Source organism: Poecilia formosa, unplaced genomic scaffold (assembly GCF_000485575.1).
Source record: "Poecilia formosa unplaced genomic scaffold, Poecilia_formosa-5.1.2 Scaffold355, whole genome shotgun sequence".
Lineage (NCBI taxonomy): Eukaryota > Metazoa > Chordata > Actinopteri > Cyprinodontiformes > Poeciliidae > Poecilia > Poecilia formosa.
Window position 1 is genome coordinate 408615 of NW_006800294.1, and position 16385 is coordinate 424999.

The window sequence follows — 16385 nt, forward strand, 5'->3', positions numbered from 1 at the left end:
AGCAAGACGGTTTCTGGACAGTAAAATGGTTTCTGGACAACAAGACGGTTTCTGGACAGCAAGACGGTTTCTGGACAGTAAAATGGTTTCTGGACAACAAGACGGTTTCTGGACAGCAAGACGGTTTCTGGACAGTAAGACGGTTTCTGGACAACAAGTCGGTTTCTGGACAATAAGACGGTTTCTGGACAGTAAGACAGTTTCTGGACACGTCAGTTAAATCTACTCTGAACAAACCAAACTGCTTCCCAAAGCAACCGCTCCGATCTGGGGCCCAGGTGGGACCGACAGCAGGCCGGCCCATTTGGATCCCCACAAAAAGATCCACTGAGACCCGTTTGAATTAGAACCACACAGAACCCATAATTTATCTGGTTCTGCTGGGTTTCCATGGTGAAATCTGACTGAAAACCAAACAGATGGGCTCCACGTTGGGACTGTTGGAAGGTCAACGACCATCAGGGTCACCGACAGCAACGGGCTGTTTGTTAATAAGACTTTATTAACAAACAGGTCATAATTACATTCTAGCATTTAACTCTGTTTGGATCAAATGGTGGATTTATGTGGGAAATATGAAATGTACCCAGCAGCCAATAAGAGTCTAACAGCAGTTTGTCTCCCCGAGTTATTTTTAAATTGTTAAAGGTAGATAATAAATAAAGTGATGTTTAAAGGATTATTTCATCTCCAACTGAGTTAATTTCCCGTGGATAAATGATGAAGGCCGTCTGAGCAGACATGACGGTAAAGGAAGCACATTGATAAAGACGGACCAGGTGAGTATCGGCAGCAGAGATTCCTGCTCACAGGTGTGGGAGGAAGAGGAGTCGGGAGGAGAAAGGAGCTGGAAAAAAATCCAAATGTCTGGATTTTCACACCGTTAATTCAGCCGTGCAGAGCTTCATCGCACCATTCTCTCACTCTTCTCCGCTCCTGTCGGAAACATGCTAATTAGGGAAGCCGACTGACGTGAGCGAGGTTTAAAGGGTAATTAGCATAAAAATCCTACATGCTGTATTTTTACTTTCTCTAATCAACACCCTCACACGTACACGTTTTCTGATGTGAGAAAATGTGGCTTGACGCAATTAAAAATGAAAATTAGCATCCAGAAGGAGGGAGGTAGACAAAAAACACAACATTCTCTTGAATTTTGTTCTTTGTCTCATTTTATCCACTTTATTTCCAGATGAAAGCAGAAGAAAAATGTAATTGTTTTTGCAAACAACATGATGAGCAGAGCTGCAGTGTTCTCGTTTAGCAGCAAACTTATTGGTCTGATTTGTGCTGGAAATGTTTCTCCCTAATGAAGTCTCCTGAGCTTCAACCGAACTCCAGCTTTACAGAACAAACCTGGACTAACAGGCGACTGAAAGCCGGAGGTGTGGACATTAAAACTTTTTACCAACTTTGTAGCAAAGTTAAGCTTTCAGAGGAGTTCAGTCGTTTCAGGTTGAATCTTTTGACACAAAGAAAAATCTCGAGTTTCTGAGGAGGAAGTTTAGTAAAGTTTGAAGGGAAACTCAGATCTCAGGTTTTTAGGAGGAAACGAGTTTTAAATCCGTAATCCAGGATTACGGATTTAAACTTGGAACCAAATCAAGTTTATCGTCTGAGGTTCAGATTCTCACATCTGATTTAACCTCAAAGATTCAATTTCAGATAAATATGTTAAAAAGTGTTTATCCTCCTATGAAACATTAAAGTCCAGCAGTTAAATTTAGTTTGAATTAAATTGGTAGAAATGGATTAAAACCAAAAAACATTTTTATTATGATGATTTGTTTGTGATGATCTATTGATCATCACAATAGATATATTATTCAGCTGTAATATAATTACAGCTGAATTATATAATACATAAAACATTCATATTTGTGGAGTTTTGAGAGTTTAAAAATGATCATGTATGATATCAGTATTAAAAGCTCCAAAATAATTTGGAGAAAGAAAACTAAATAAGGTGAGAAGTGACCTTTGTTCGTCCGGTCATGTAGTGTTCAGTGTGCCTGCATGGTCATTTTAAAAAGCAAAAACAAACAGATACAGTCCAGTCTAATAAATATCCCCATCAGGGCTGCAGTAAATGTTGCTTTAACTAAAAACAGAAGCACCATAATCTGGTTTTGAAGCCACGCCATGTATGCGCCGTGTCACGTTACCATGACAACCAGTTGCTTGCTTAATTTCACCCATTTATTTCCGTATAACCATATATCCAGATGGTTGACGGACCTGGATGCTAAGCCTGCGTCTGAACTTTGTGTTTTAGTTTTTCTTGCAGATGTTTGCTCTGAAACATGTTTGCGTTCCTGCGCTGGACGCTGCTGGCCTTTACCTCTAAAGGGCGTCCAATCAGCTCGCGTTTCATCAGTCCGCGCCGCTGCAGAGCAGAACCAAACTGCAGCTCTTTACTCTGACCTATGCAGCTCATTTGGGAAGTTTTATTTTCTGTTTGCTTTAAAAGGACAAAAGAAAAGTTTAATGAGGTCTGAGCTGAGGCTGAAAACAAGTTATTTTCCTGATCCAATGAGCAGAATACGACTTTCATCCAACCGGGCTGTTAGCCAACGCCCTCCATGCGCCGAGACGACGGAGCAGGACAGGCAAAGTGAAACGCAGGCGAAGCTTCGTGACCTCAGCTGACCCCTGAGCACCATATGGCAGCACACCTGGACGGCCCGGAGGGACGGGAGACCGCTTGGACGGAGCAGAGAAGAGTGGTGCTGCCCGGACGCCCGGGGCGGTCCATATGCCCTGTTATTGGATCAGAGACGGGCCTAACTGGGTCAGAGCAGAGAGGGCTCTGATCTGGGTAAGCCCAAAACCCCGTTCTGAATAAATCCCGTTCATACAGATCAGGATTAGGGAGAAAGAAAATAATGCTGACTTCTGATCGCCCAAGATTAAAGTTAAAATTCTGAGATTAAAGTGATAATTTTGTGATTAAAGTAGATTGAGAATATGACTAAAGGGCGATTCCACCTAATTTCCACTTCCTTCTGCATGTTTCATCAGTTTTAGTTTAAAAACTAAATGACTCTTCCACCCTGGTCTGGATTATTCTGGACACTGTTTGCAATCAGTGAATCTTTTATTTGCATCTGGACACATTAGAAAAAGTCCAGCTCCAGAACTACAACACCTAAAATATTATAACCTAAACTAGATTATTCTGCACTTAAAGCAGAATCAAACAAACAACAATGTTTCTTTCACATCAGATATTTCACTACAAAAGGTTTTCTCAGAGTCCAGTTTTGTTTATGCTTCAGTAAAGATGTTAGATATTCATTTTTTCTTCTTTACAGATAATTCCTGGACTATATTTTTTATTTTTGTAGATTATTTTGCCTTTTATTGGAGGAAAATCCAACAGAAAGGCAACAATCTGCAGTGGTTGCCAAGACAATTATCACCTCCTGTATCTGCGTTGGAAGTGTTGGACCCGCCCAGCCGGTCCCCACGGTGATGTCACCGTTACCACGGATACGCAACACAGAGACCCGCAGCCCTGCCAATGCCCAGCAGGGGGTGAGGGGGCTGCTGGTTCCCCCAGAGCTGACAGCCATCTGCGCTCAGACTCATCTCTGCGGTTCTGATGGTTCTGACTCCGGAGCAGGAAGAAGTTTTTAAACCTGTTCATGAATCAACGCTTCTGGAAATGAAGCTTCAGGTTCAGCTCCTCTCTGCCAGAAGAGATAAAAACTGAATTAAAATCCAGATCCGGTTCTGTAGGGACCCGTTTGGTAGCATTTTAGGGTCCGCAGGGGCCCCAGAACACCGTTTATAGAAACCCAGGCGGTTCTTATGTTCCAACCCAAAACCTCTCAGTCATAAACTGCCATTAAAAAAATGTTATATTTAATATAATCTACATGAGTTTCTCTTTAGATTTTCACGTTGTTCTAGTTCTGAGCTTCGTTTAAGTATTTTTTGAAACACGCCGTCTGTCCTCTCGTCTCGTCTCCTCTCAGTGCAGACATGCTAACGGAGACATGCTAACAGTGTGTGGATCAGAACAAACTGGGTCACGGACACCGAACACCAGACGACTCGACCTGCTAGTCCGAGTCGGAATCATGATTTCCCGTCATTTCTTACGGACACAGCGACTCGTCTGACGAGCCGTGGCGTCTGCTCCTCGCTAACAGCCAGCTAAAGAGCCGCTAACGCCTTTTAGCTCGTTAGCGCTGGAATCTAGTGAGACCAGACCGACTGAAACGGACATATGGAAGGAGTCTGGCAGCAGACTGGCAGCCCTGATGCCAACTCGTTCAAAACACACGCACACACACACACACACACACACACACGGTCCGTCCCTCATCTCTGACTTCCTGCTGTCCGATTAGCTGGAAACCTGCTCCACAAAAGCATCGTGGGAATTTCAGAGCCTCCTTGATTCCTCCACTTCACCAAGGCTGAAGTCCAGGATGAAGGCCAGCCTCAAACCCCGCCTCTATCTGCCTGACGTGAGCGTGTGTGTGTGTGTGTGTGTGTGTGTGTGTGTGTGTGTGTGTGTGTCGACAGCTGGCCTCAGCATCTACTCTGAGTGGCAGGTTGGCTGCTGGGTGGAGGAATCGCTGAGCAGCAGATCGGTGCTGAAGCTCTTCCTGGATTTACTGTGACGCCTGATCCTCCAAACTGAGACGCTCTGAAGAGTTCAGGCCTGAAAATGTTCCTCATGTCAGAGTCTCAGTTTAACCTCCTTTGGGATGTGGTGGTTGCTAAGATGGAAGAGTCGGTTTGAACTTCCTTCCTCTCTGCTCTGCATCCCTGTAACCTTTTGAACTCCTCTGGGATCTGGGGTCAAAGTTCATGTGCTATTTGAGCTTTTAAGCCAATTATTTCTGGAGGCTTTCATGTAGTTGGCACTGCCAATCATTTCAGGAACATCTCCAGCATGACTGGAACCGGAAGGCAGTTTGCACCACTGATTCTGAATTGCACTGAGGTCTGGACTTTGACTAGGCCATAAAGCAACAGGAAACACCCCTTAGTTCAATTATCGCTCAGGTGGGTTTTCCCGTTACAACCTTCAATAAAAGTCTAAGTAAATGAAATTACAGAAGAAATCTTTCCATGACGCTGCAGATGAGTAACCTCTCTTCCTGAAGCGCATTTCAAACACCTGCACTGCAACATTCCACATTTCAAACTTTCTCCAATCATATCTTCCTCAGATAAACATAAAGTTCAGTTTTTAAACTGTTAAATTGTCTGAGAAATCATTTCCTGAACGTGTTGCTGGAGCCAGCAGCGGCAGTACTTTAATCTCAGCGTTGTGCAGCATCATCGCTTCGCCCAACTGTTGCCTAATCCTCCTCTCTGCCGGAGAACGGCAGCAGATGGGTTTGTTCCTTTGTTAATAATGAATGCTCCTGGATATGATGTGAAGCAGCAAAATCTGCTTTTATACACTTGTGTGTGGTTTTTTTTGACGTGGTGACAGAAATGTGAAGCGACTCAACCTGCGGATAACCTGCGGAGCTGCTGTCGCTGCCAGCAGACGAGGCGCTGCGGTCGGGTTAGAGGACCGGACGAGCCCCCATCTCCGGGGGCTCGGGGAGCAGCGTGGTCCCGGCACCACGGGCCGGCGCCGCGGGCCGCCGCACACCAACACACATCCAGATAAAGACGCATGAATGCATCTAAACACACACACAGCTCTGCTATCAGCCACTGGCCTGGACATGCCCAGATGTTCCTGCTCCGTCAGAATCACAACACGCTCCACATGTCAGACGGCGCTCCAGAAGGTTCTGGAAAACAGACCTTTCACTTCATACATAGCTGATGGGAGCTGCAGGCCCCAAGAGGCAACGTGATGCAAGAGTCTGAATTTTTTAATCCTGAGCATCAAGCTGTTCAAACATTAAGCGCTATTATCCTAACAGAGTTTGTTCGCAGTAATCCGGCTGAGATGGAGGGAAGGAAAGCTTCAGCTGGAACATTTCCTGGGTTTTCTCCAGACTCCGACTCGCCTTCGTTGCTCAGAAACAACTTCACAGGAGAAAGAAACTTATAATGTAGAGTCGTGTTTGTTCTGTTCAGAACAGATCAGTTAAAATGCATTTTCACCACTTCCCCCTTTTCAGTCACTAATAAACTTCGAGAAATCAGAAAAGTGTCAAGTTGCTTCCTGAAGGATTCTTCAGTAGTCAGATTACTTTTTCAAGGTAGCTGGTTACCTTGGTTACGCCAGAAGCAAAATAAAAATGAAGTGGCTACAGAGGAGTATATTTCTGCCAAAAATAAAAATTTGATTCTGAGATTATTTCACAAATTTACAAGCAAAACTAGGATTTTCTATTATATTTAAAAGTCATAAAATCCCACAAATAAAAATTTTAAATTCCGATGATTAAAAGCAAATTTACAAAATTTACAATATTAAAACTAAGATATTTTCTGCCTATAGAAAGTCAGAGATTTGTAATGAAAACTCAGAAGTTTACAAAGATTATAAAGTCAGACATTCGAGACAAAATGTCAGAAATCTTGCTGACAGAACCGGGCCGTTTTCCTGGATCAGAACGTCTCCGGGTCCGGACCCAACGCCGCCATGTTGGAGTTTCTTCCTCGCCGTCTCAGACGTTTGTTCTGCATCCAAAACGTTCCTGGTGAGCCCAGATCCGGCCAGGAAATCCGGGTTCTGATCGGGAAAACATCCCGATCAGAACCCGGATCTTCCAGAACCAACCTGGAAAATATCTGCTGAAGTTACAACCTCAGAGTCCCGACTGTTTCTGTTCGTCACAAATATCTGACTAACCTCAAACCTCTGAGGTTTGTTGAAACAAAAATTGTGTTTCAATCATTAAGCCACTTCTTAGATCAGAGAATATCCATGCTGTATTCTTGCAAATACCAAATTATTTTTCTGTCTGTGCAGAGCAACAACAGAGTAAAGATGTCTGAAAATAGTAAAAAGGCCCAACAATCATTAGATTTTAATCTGATTAAATATTTTCACCATCTTTGCTCTTCCCTCCACCGTTTTCTTATTTTGGACCAAGAAAAGTTAAACCCTCCTGAAGGAAAAGTGAGACCGTTTCACTTCAACAGCTACAAACCTGATCTGAACATATTGAGCATAAATAATTCAAAACGTGAAGCTTGGTCAGGGGAAATGTGGAGCGGAGCTGTCCAGGTTCCCTCCCCGTCTCCAGCAGGAGAATACAGTAATTTCAGTGAGATTAGAGCTTCATCAGGCAGCAGGAGGTGACAGTCTCTTTATTATCCAGCAGAAATGAAGCTAATTTAATGCCATTGATCTGGAGCCTGTCAGCAGCTCAGAGCCTAGCAACAGGCGTGAGGTCTGCGCGTGGGCGCATGTGTAACAACCGCACGCATCCTCTTTATTGAATATGTTATTATTGGAAAATATATTGCTGCTATGAAATGTCATGAAAAGAAGTTTGTTTTATGTCTTCAATAAAGTTTTATATCAAAGTTTGGTTCATTTATTATAGCTTCCATCAGTTTTTATCCCTTATAAATTATTATTACCTGAACTGTTTTCCTGAAAGTCCTGAATTAAGTTCAACTTTTTTAATGTCACAAATTACAGACAGCAAAAATCAAAACAAAAGTTACTTTTCAGCAAAATATCGGAGCTTAATTCAACTAATTCCTTCATCTTAATACAAATAGTTTCACTTATAACAAGATATTTCCTCATGCACTGTTTTTATTCATATTAAAGAATTATTGTTAGTTCAGTTTCATTTCAAGTCTACTAAGACTTTGGCACTCAAACTAAAATAAAACTTGGTAAGATTTTGTATTTTTGCAGTGTAGGTAAAAAAACAACATTTTTTATGTTTGCTTAACTTTATCAAAAACAGCAGATGAGTGTTGATCATCAAAATTTGCAAAATGGCTGCTGAGAATTTAATTGTAATTAAAGAAATATTTAAAACTGGTTGCCATAGCAAACGTTAGATGCTACAGCATGTATGGTGGCTGGAAAGAAAAAGCCTTTTCTACCATCACAAATGTAAACACATTGACTTTGTTCAACTCTACTAGGACTTTAACTAGACCTGTGATCAGGTGAGATGAGGATGTGTGATGCTGTGGGCCGTTTCTCTTCCCAAGGCTCAAAAGCTTTATAAAACACCGGGATGATAATCTGACGATGGGTTGATGTTCCTCCATCAGAGCCTCAGGCCTAAACTCTCCAGATGTTTAATTTAAATGTTTGTGACAGAATCAGAATCACGTTTTGTTTCTTTAATAGTTCATCCTCCTTCAGCTGTGATGCAGTGAAACTCTGCCTCTGCTTTGACTCCATCAGCGGTAACGAGCTGCTGTCCTCCTCCTGTTTTCTCTCTGCATTGTTGTGCAGGTAGGCGTGTTGTCGCCCTTTCAGAGCCAGATATATCTGGACTCAATTAGTCGCCGTGTCACAGCAGGCTGGAGCGGCGCCGGTCCAACGGACCCGGCTGAAGCTGTAAATCAGGCTCTAATAGGGCGAGCGGCGCTCGGTGCGTGCCGCAGCACAAGACGACCACTTCCCAGCATTTTATCAGCCGTTTGGTAACGATGGGTGGATCGACGCGGGCTTTAATGGCGGCTGGTAATTTGTGTTAAAGTCTCCAGCTGGAGCCCACTGAGGCTCTCCACCAGGAACTTTATGCCTTGAAACGCGGGAAAGGTCACAGCCGGCGTTCCTCCATTGATCAGACAGGATCAATGCAGCTAATGTTCTCCTAGTTACTTTGTTTTGCCTGGTTAGAAAATCAAAAGCGTATTTATGACGGTCATTTCTTGCCTGTACTGGTCAGAGATCTTCACCAGAGCCCAGATGAAAGCAGCGACCGCACAAATCTTTATTCATGTTCCATCATTTAAACTCGCAGCTTTGTCCCTTTGTAGCGGTGTTCAAAGCTCCGTCTCCTAAAACGTGTTAGCATGGAATAAAGACGGAGCAACAATTTGGTTCGGCTCGGAGGTATTATCTCCGGCGCGCAGAGCGTGGCCCGGCAATCAAAGAGGCGCCTGCTGCAGCCGAGACAAGAGCAGGAGGCGCCGAGCGCGGAAATAATTAGATGGCCCAGATTGACAAACATCAATAAAATGACAGCAGTTCTGTATGGAGGAAGAAATGAGACCTGCTCGTTTGGGAAGGTTCAGGCGTCCAATCAAAGCAGGGGACAACACTTCGGTATTGATCAGTATTAGCTGAACTGTAATTGGCTTCAGATGCTGAAAACACAGCAGAGCTCTGCTGTGTTTTCATGAGACGACGCTCTGAGAGCATTAACACCGGCCCAGTTCAGTCCGCTTTAATACCACTGAACTGCTTTAAACCAACTCCAGTCCGACTGACAAGAAAGTCCGGTTCGGTTGGTTTGGTGTGAACGCTAATCAAACTCTGGTCCTTCAACTGATTCTGGTTCAGTTTGAATCCATATCTGAACGCCAAGTGGACCGGAGACCGCTCCAAAAGCAGGAAGTGGACTACGGCGCAGGGCATTCTGGGTAAATACAACCACAGCTAATGTGTTAGCCTAGCGCTAGCAGCAGAAATAGCTCCTGGTCTTCAGCCAAAGACTAAAGAGAAATCCTCCAACCGCTAAAATCTGACGCCTCCATCTTGTTTCCATCTGGTGAAGAAGGAAGTTGCTCTCAGTGTCTTCAGAGGTTTTTGTGTCGTTTCCTTCAGTGGTTCTTGGTGCAGCGCCCCCACAGGCCAGGAGGGGAACAGGTTGGTTTGGCTCAGAACCACAGCAGCTGGAAATGTTGGGAGTTTTGGACCCAATAGAACCAGATCGTTTTGTTCCAGCAGCAATATTTGTAAAGCTACTCCAAGACGAACATGTTGAGTCACAATTATTGTATTTAAGTTGAAACTGTTGCATCATTTTATCCATTTAATTGATTAGTTTTATAATTAAGTCGATACATTTTTTTTTTTTACTTTGTATTGCCACTACCAGCTGGGAAATCAGCCTCTGCTTACACGCGTTTGTGGGAATGACTGAAGTCAGGCACTGTGTGATGAATGTGGGGAACAGCTACTTTACTTTAACCACTTATGATAAATCTGTCATGTTTTTCTTTCTCAACATCTTTTAAAGCTTTTTATCATTTGGGAGGATTTGATCCCTGTTGGTCGATTAAAATGAATGAATACTGAGTGAAGTCCTAATGAAGGTATTCTTCTGGTTTCTCGGTGGAAACGGTTTCAGATTGCGACACCTGTTCAGGTGTGAGACCCTGACCTTTCCATCAGGTTTAGAAAACCACCATGATGTCCGAAACGAACCGCTTCCTGAAGCTGAATGGTAAATTTCCCACTAAGCAAACCGTTACAGAATTAAAACTGTACTATTTAGTGCAGCACAGCAAATTAACTTTAAACTTCACGTTTATCTGAAACTTTCTGATGACGCCGTTTCTGTTCTTTCCACAAGTCAAAGATGAGTTGACATGGCAACTGTTGCTCTTATTTTAGCTGTTGCTTTATTTGCTTCATGTTCAGGTGGCTTCGCTCGTTCCCAAATACATCAAAGCATTTAGAGCGCGAAGAAAGGAAACGCGTCCAGAACCTGAGAGCGACCCGATCCCAGAGGAAAGCCCTCACTGCTGCAGAGAAACGCCATTAAATGTGTTAATCTAAAGCGGCATTTTTAACAACACCTGGAGGCGCGGAGTCGGCGCCTGGCGGCTCTGGCAGGAAGTGATACATAATAAACGGAGTCTTACTTCATTAGGCGGTGACATTATTTCCAGATATTGCTCTATGAGACAGAGTGTACAATAACACAATAACAACCCCCGCTGCAGGATGGAGACCCAGAACTTATCACTGTATGCCGTACTGTACCGCTCTCACCTAAACACTCAGATATTTCCCAGTGTAGGCCGTAATTATTTCCCCCGCCCTCTGGCGTAATTTAATCCACCGAGTGCATATTCAATTCAGATCCGGGCTTCTCGGTGAGCTGCGAGGTGCTCAGCGCGATTGTCTCTGAAATTGGATTATGATAACCTGTCACAGCTTTAATTCCATAAGATATTAAAGGTGGAGGAGCGGGGTGGGGGCGTCACTGGAAGGAGGCAGAGGAAGAGTGGATTGAGGCGGCTGCTCCGGCGTTGAGAGGCGGGACGTGTTGAGAGCTTCTTTAAACTTTAAACAGCCACTAGAGAAGATACTGGAGGGAAAGCTACTGATGAAACAGCAGCTGGCGCTATAGATCTATGACATGGGTTACTGCTGAAAACTGGAGCACATTCTAGGATAAACTTATCTGGATCAAAGACATCAAAGGGTACAAATAAATAATATGGATTCTGGTTAGTTGAAGGTGAACTGTGGCGTCCCACAGGGTCTGTGCTGGGTCCTAAGTAGTTGTTATTTTATATAAATGATAAATGTAGCCAAGTTACTAACATTTAATTTATGTTGCTCTGGAAATTATGGTCAACAAAATGTAAAGGCCACAACGCAACAAAAGTCAGTAAGTTTGTTTTAACGTTTTCTACAATTAAACAGCTTCTGATTTAGCCCAACTATGGAGCCAACTCAGTACAACTTAGCATAGCTCCTGATTTAGCATATCTCCAGATTTAGCATAGCTCCTGATTTAGCATAGCTCCAGACATAGCATATCTCCAGATTTAGCATAGCTCCTGATTTAGCATAGCTCCAGATTTAGCATAGCTCCTGATTTAGCATAGCTCCTGATTTAGCATAGCTCCAGATTTAGCATAGCTCCTGATTTAGCATGGCTCCTGATTTAGCATACCCTTACAGGCTAATCATTTTGTTGACCCTTCTAGGCCACCATAGGTTTATCTGGTGCAGCTTGTAAGCACAATTGAAGGAAAATAAATGCAACAAAAAAAAACACAATTTAAGAAATGGTTAAGGTTATGATAATACGGAAATAGAAAGTATGAAACTAGATCTTTATTTTTTTGGTTTTGATTCTTGATTACAAATGGAAAATCTCATATTTACAATCTAAAAGTTAAAATATTAAAAATAGCAATATTAAATAATATACTGTTAATGTTTTTATACATAAATTACTTTGGAGATCTGGGAAAAGTCTTAAACCAACAAAAGCCGTGTAAAATCTTCAGGAAAAGGCCATAAGAATCATAAATGCTTCAGATTGTCATCCAACCAACTAAATGTTTAACATGCTGCATATTTTATAATTTAGTAAAGCTCAGTAGAGCTCTACAAAGTACAAGGCTTAAAAAATCTTCTTCCATGTTGTATATTGAAGTGGTTGGAAATAAGAGAAAAACTGGGAGAAAAGTTAAAATATTTTAATCTGAACTCAGAAGGATTAATGAGGAATAGCTGTTGAGGGAATTTAAAACTATTCTTACTAAGTAAAAAGGTACAAAAATAATTTACTAAACACATTGTGATGAAAGTTTATTTCTTTTACCAGTTTGTCTACAAACTTGGCCAGAATTACTTATTAGGAAAATATCAAGCAAAATGCTGCTGCAAAAAGTAAAAGTATGAAAAGCTGAGCTACGTACTGAACACGTCTGTGGGTCTGCATCTCGTGTTTTAATTCTGTTTAGCTTTACGTTTATTTGTCGTTTTTTAAAAAAGCCTGTAAATTAACTAACTAGTGGCTGAAACGCGATGGAGTCCGTCAGGTGAAGCAGGGCAGGAAGGGCGGAGGCGTTCTGGGGCGGAGGCGGTCTCGGGGCGGAGGCGTTCTGGGGGCTGAGGCGGTCCGGGGGTGGAGGCGGTCTCAGGGCGGAGGCGTTCTCAGGGCGCCATCGCCTCCCTGACAGTCGGGTTAAAGCGTCCTCATCCTGCTCCGGTCTTAATCTTCCCAATAATCCAAAGCATCAGCTTCCAGATCCACTCAGTTCCACAGCAACATTTCATCCAGGGACCAAAAGAAAAATAAGCCTTTAAAAATTCAACAGCAGCTTCTCTTTCTACCAACGCTGCCCCCATTCTGCTGAATAACACCGACTGCTGAGCTATTTGTGTTTCTCACTAAAGAAAAACTATATCTGAAACCATCCCAAAAGAAAAAGGGACTTTAAACAGCAACCCAGATATTTTGCACTAAATATTTCATCCTCTTTGCTCTCAGTTCTCAGGAACAGCAGCTGAAGTCGCCAAATAATTTCCAGCTGAAGGAAATATTTTATTTAAATCGTCAAATGAAGCTTTGATCATAAAGTCAAACACAATTATATCAAACATTTAGACAAGTTTTACACTCATTTCAGTTCTGTCACCTTCCGGGTCCATTACGTTACACATGTTTATTTTTCTAATGATAAAATTAATTTGGTCTAAAGAAACACTTAAATGTTTCGCAACGAGCAGAGGTACTCTCCTGTAACTTTATTAATAGTTCTTCATGTTTTCTGTTGAAATTCTACAGAAAAATAAATGAGGAAACAACAACAACCACCAACAAGGAGAAATATCAGACCTGAACTACAAAATTACCCAGAAGTCACATCATTAGGAAACAGACTCATCTCATTTCAACAAGCAGCTTTAAAAAATCCACCTTTGAAGCTCAAAACCTGTTTAAAATATGATTTTTTAAATATTTTTTATAGTTTTGACCAAAGAAACGAGAACCAACTGTAACTTCACGACAAGCTGCTGTAAATAAAGAGCCTAAAGATTCATGTGTTTTTGTTTTATCTTATTAATCTGTTCTTAGAATGCTGTATCTAAGCATATTAGTGGAAAGTTGAGGGGAAGGAAAAAGTATTGTCATGTTCCCATTTATATTTTCAATTAGAGTCCAGAAGCAACTGGAGTTTTGGTGGAAAATAGTGAAATTATGAGAAAACAGCTGATATTATTGAGAAAAAGTTGGATTTTATGCTGGATATGAACTACTGAGTTCAACAGACTGCAGCCCAAACTACAACTGTGCCACCATGTTTTCTTTTCTGAGTTTCTTTCACGTCTCGGTTTGGTCTTTCAAGCTGCAGCAAAGAAGCAAATAACTTTTAGAATATGACAACACGCTGCGATTGTTGAATAAACGACTTTTATCATAAACCATGCAGCAAACATCTGCTGCAGAGCCGCTTTGAACCCAAACCCAGAATGTATTTTGCAGGAGACGCGAGCGGATAAGAAAACAACAAGCAGGTGTTTCCTGGCTTCACCCTGAGCTATGCAGCATTAAAACCTTTTGACTTCCACAGATCTGACATGTCAGCGGCTATTTTTGCCTTCAAACGAAGCGCGGCCCTCCGTCGCTGCAGGTGGAGCAGCGGTGGAGAACGGGGACGTTTTTATGAGGCGCGCCGCCTCCAGACTCTGATCATAACGCTGCAGATTCATATCTGATATTCAGTTGTTTATAATGCCAAAGAATTACCACAAAGCTGGCAGTTTGGAGAAACGACATTTTCTAGCTAATTTTGATTAGATTATCAATTATGAAGGTTTTCTCCAAACAAATTCCACCACAAAACAAAATAAACATCAATTAACAAGAAGAAGTCAAACAAACAAAGCAGCTTAAATCGTTTTAAACGAGCAGGAAAAACTGCTGCACTTCATTTTGTGCTTTTATCTCTGGCCAACAGCTGAAACGTAAATTTGTTTTCATTCAATTATCTTATAATAAACCACAAAGGCGTCTAATAATAACCACTCCACTGATTTCTGACACATTAGTAGTAATAAGAGTTCAAAAACAGGAGACACCATGTTTGCTGCACTGCAAAAACTAAATCTTATCAAGTAATTCTAGTCTAGTTTCTGACACAAATGAGTTAGTACATTAAAAATACTTAAACTAATTAATAAACATTTTCATCAAGATATCAGAGTCAATAATTTCTTAAAATTCATGAAAAGTCATTGTTTGATTTGATTTTTTTCATTTATAACATGGAAAAATGTAAATGTAAGTGTCTTTTTTAAAGTGCACTAAAATATTTGCACTAAAAACTAGATGAACAATACTTGGTAAGATTTTACAAAATAATGTTCTGATAAAAAATCAACTACAATTAAAATCTGAAAACGAATCTAATTAATTCAACAACAATCAGATAAAACTTTCCAGTTCCTGTAAATTAGTTTTAAACTCAAACTTTTATCTCTTATGTTATTTTATCAACAGTGGAAGAAATTCAACCAGTTAAAGGTTTTCAGCTTCCTTAGTAGCTTTGGTTTTTCTACGTTTTCATTAAAATGTAACAGGTAGTGATAAAGTTATAATCTGTTTTAAAGACATTTCTGCTCCATTAATGATGATCCTCTGATTCTTTCAGATGTTTGCAACAAATTACAAAATATTAATAAAGTTAATGGCCTTCCTGAAATAACAGCCCAAAGAAATTTTCCCAAAAGTTTTTATTTTTTTGCAAAAATCACCAACAAATTTTTTCCAAAACATGACTTAGTAAAATGATAATATGGCTTTATCTTATTTTTAAAGATGTTTGCTTAGTGACCTCTTACGGATGAATTAATTCAGCTCTTCAGTTATTTCCACTATCCCTGATTCTTGTCTAAAGTGTATAAATCATCTTGTGAAATGTAAATGTCGTCGAGTCATTTCATTTTGCTAACTGCTTCTTTATGTCTGCAGCTTCCTGATGCTTTAATGTGAGCAGAGTAAATTCCTCTAATCAAACATGAGAAATGGACTCCGTCCTTCATTAAACACACTAAAGTGGACCTAATGTGGGAAAAACATCTACATTTCTCTAACTATGAAGCGTCTTGCTCGCCCCCACCCCCTCTCCCTCTCTTTGAGGATGTCCCAATCATTTTTCTCACTAAATCAAAAGCGGCTTCGTTTCAAACAAGCTCAGTTATTGCAAAGCCACACAGAGGTCGCAGAGGCAGAGACGGAGGCCAGCCGTCAGAGAAGATTAAAAACCATCGCTGTGTCTTCCCTTTTCTCATCATGGCAGACATCACAAAGTCACGGGTGGGGAGGAAACGGCGCCTGTTTCTTCCTCTTCTTCAGAGATCCCAGTTAGAAGTTGGCATGAATTGCACTCCGCTGAGTCCTCCCCCTCACAAAGCCTTTTCTCCACATTTGATGTCTCTGTCACTTTCTTTCTCTCTGTTTTTCTCTAATTTAATAATCTGCTTTGAACTTTATTGTGAAAAGGCCTCACTTTGTAGGCTGACGAGCCAAGATGGCGGCAGGAGGGAGGGGGGGACAAAACTCACCACTCAGAGGAGAGACGAGACGCCAGGCAGCGTCTGCAGCCCAGCATCAGACAGCTGGGAGGGACTGGTCCCAGTATAACGCACTGGGAGGGGGAGCAGACTGGTCCCAGTACAGGTCCCAGTATAACGCACTGGGAGGGGAACAGACTGGTCCCAGTACAGGTCCCAGTATAACGCACTGGGAGGGGAACAGACTGGTCCCAGTACAGGTCCC

General features: G+C 41.8%; 2 long non-coding RNA genes across 2 annotated transcripts in view; one reads left to right on the forward strand and one right to left on the reverse strand.

The window, feature by feature from the left end:
* The window catches only part of LOC103153568 (uncharacterized), a 119535-nt gene that overhangs the window by 94198 nt on the left and 8952 nt on the right, over nt 1-16385 (reverse strand). The window lies entirely within an intron of this gene.
* Nucleotides 422-1020, forward strand: LOC107833274 (uncharacterized). Its single transcript, XR_001658989.1, has 2 exons — nt 422-513; nt 678-1020. It is a non-coding gene; the product is annotated as an uncharacterized LOC107833274 (long non-coding RNA).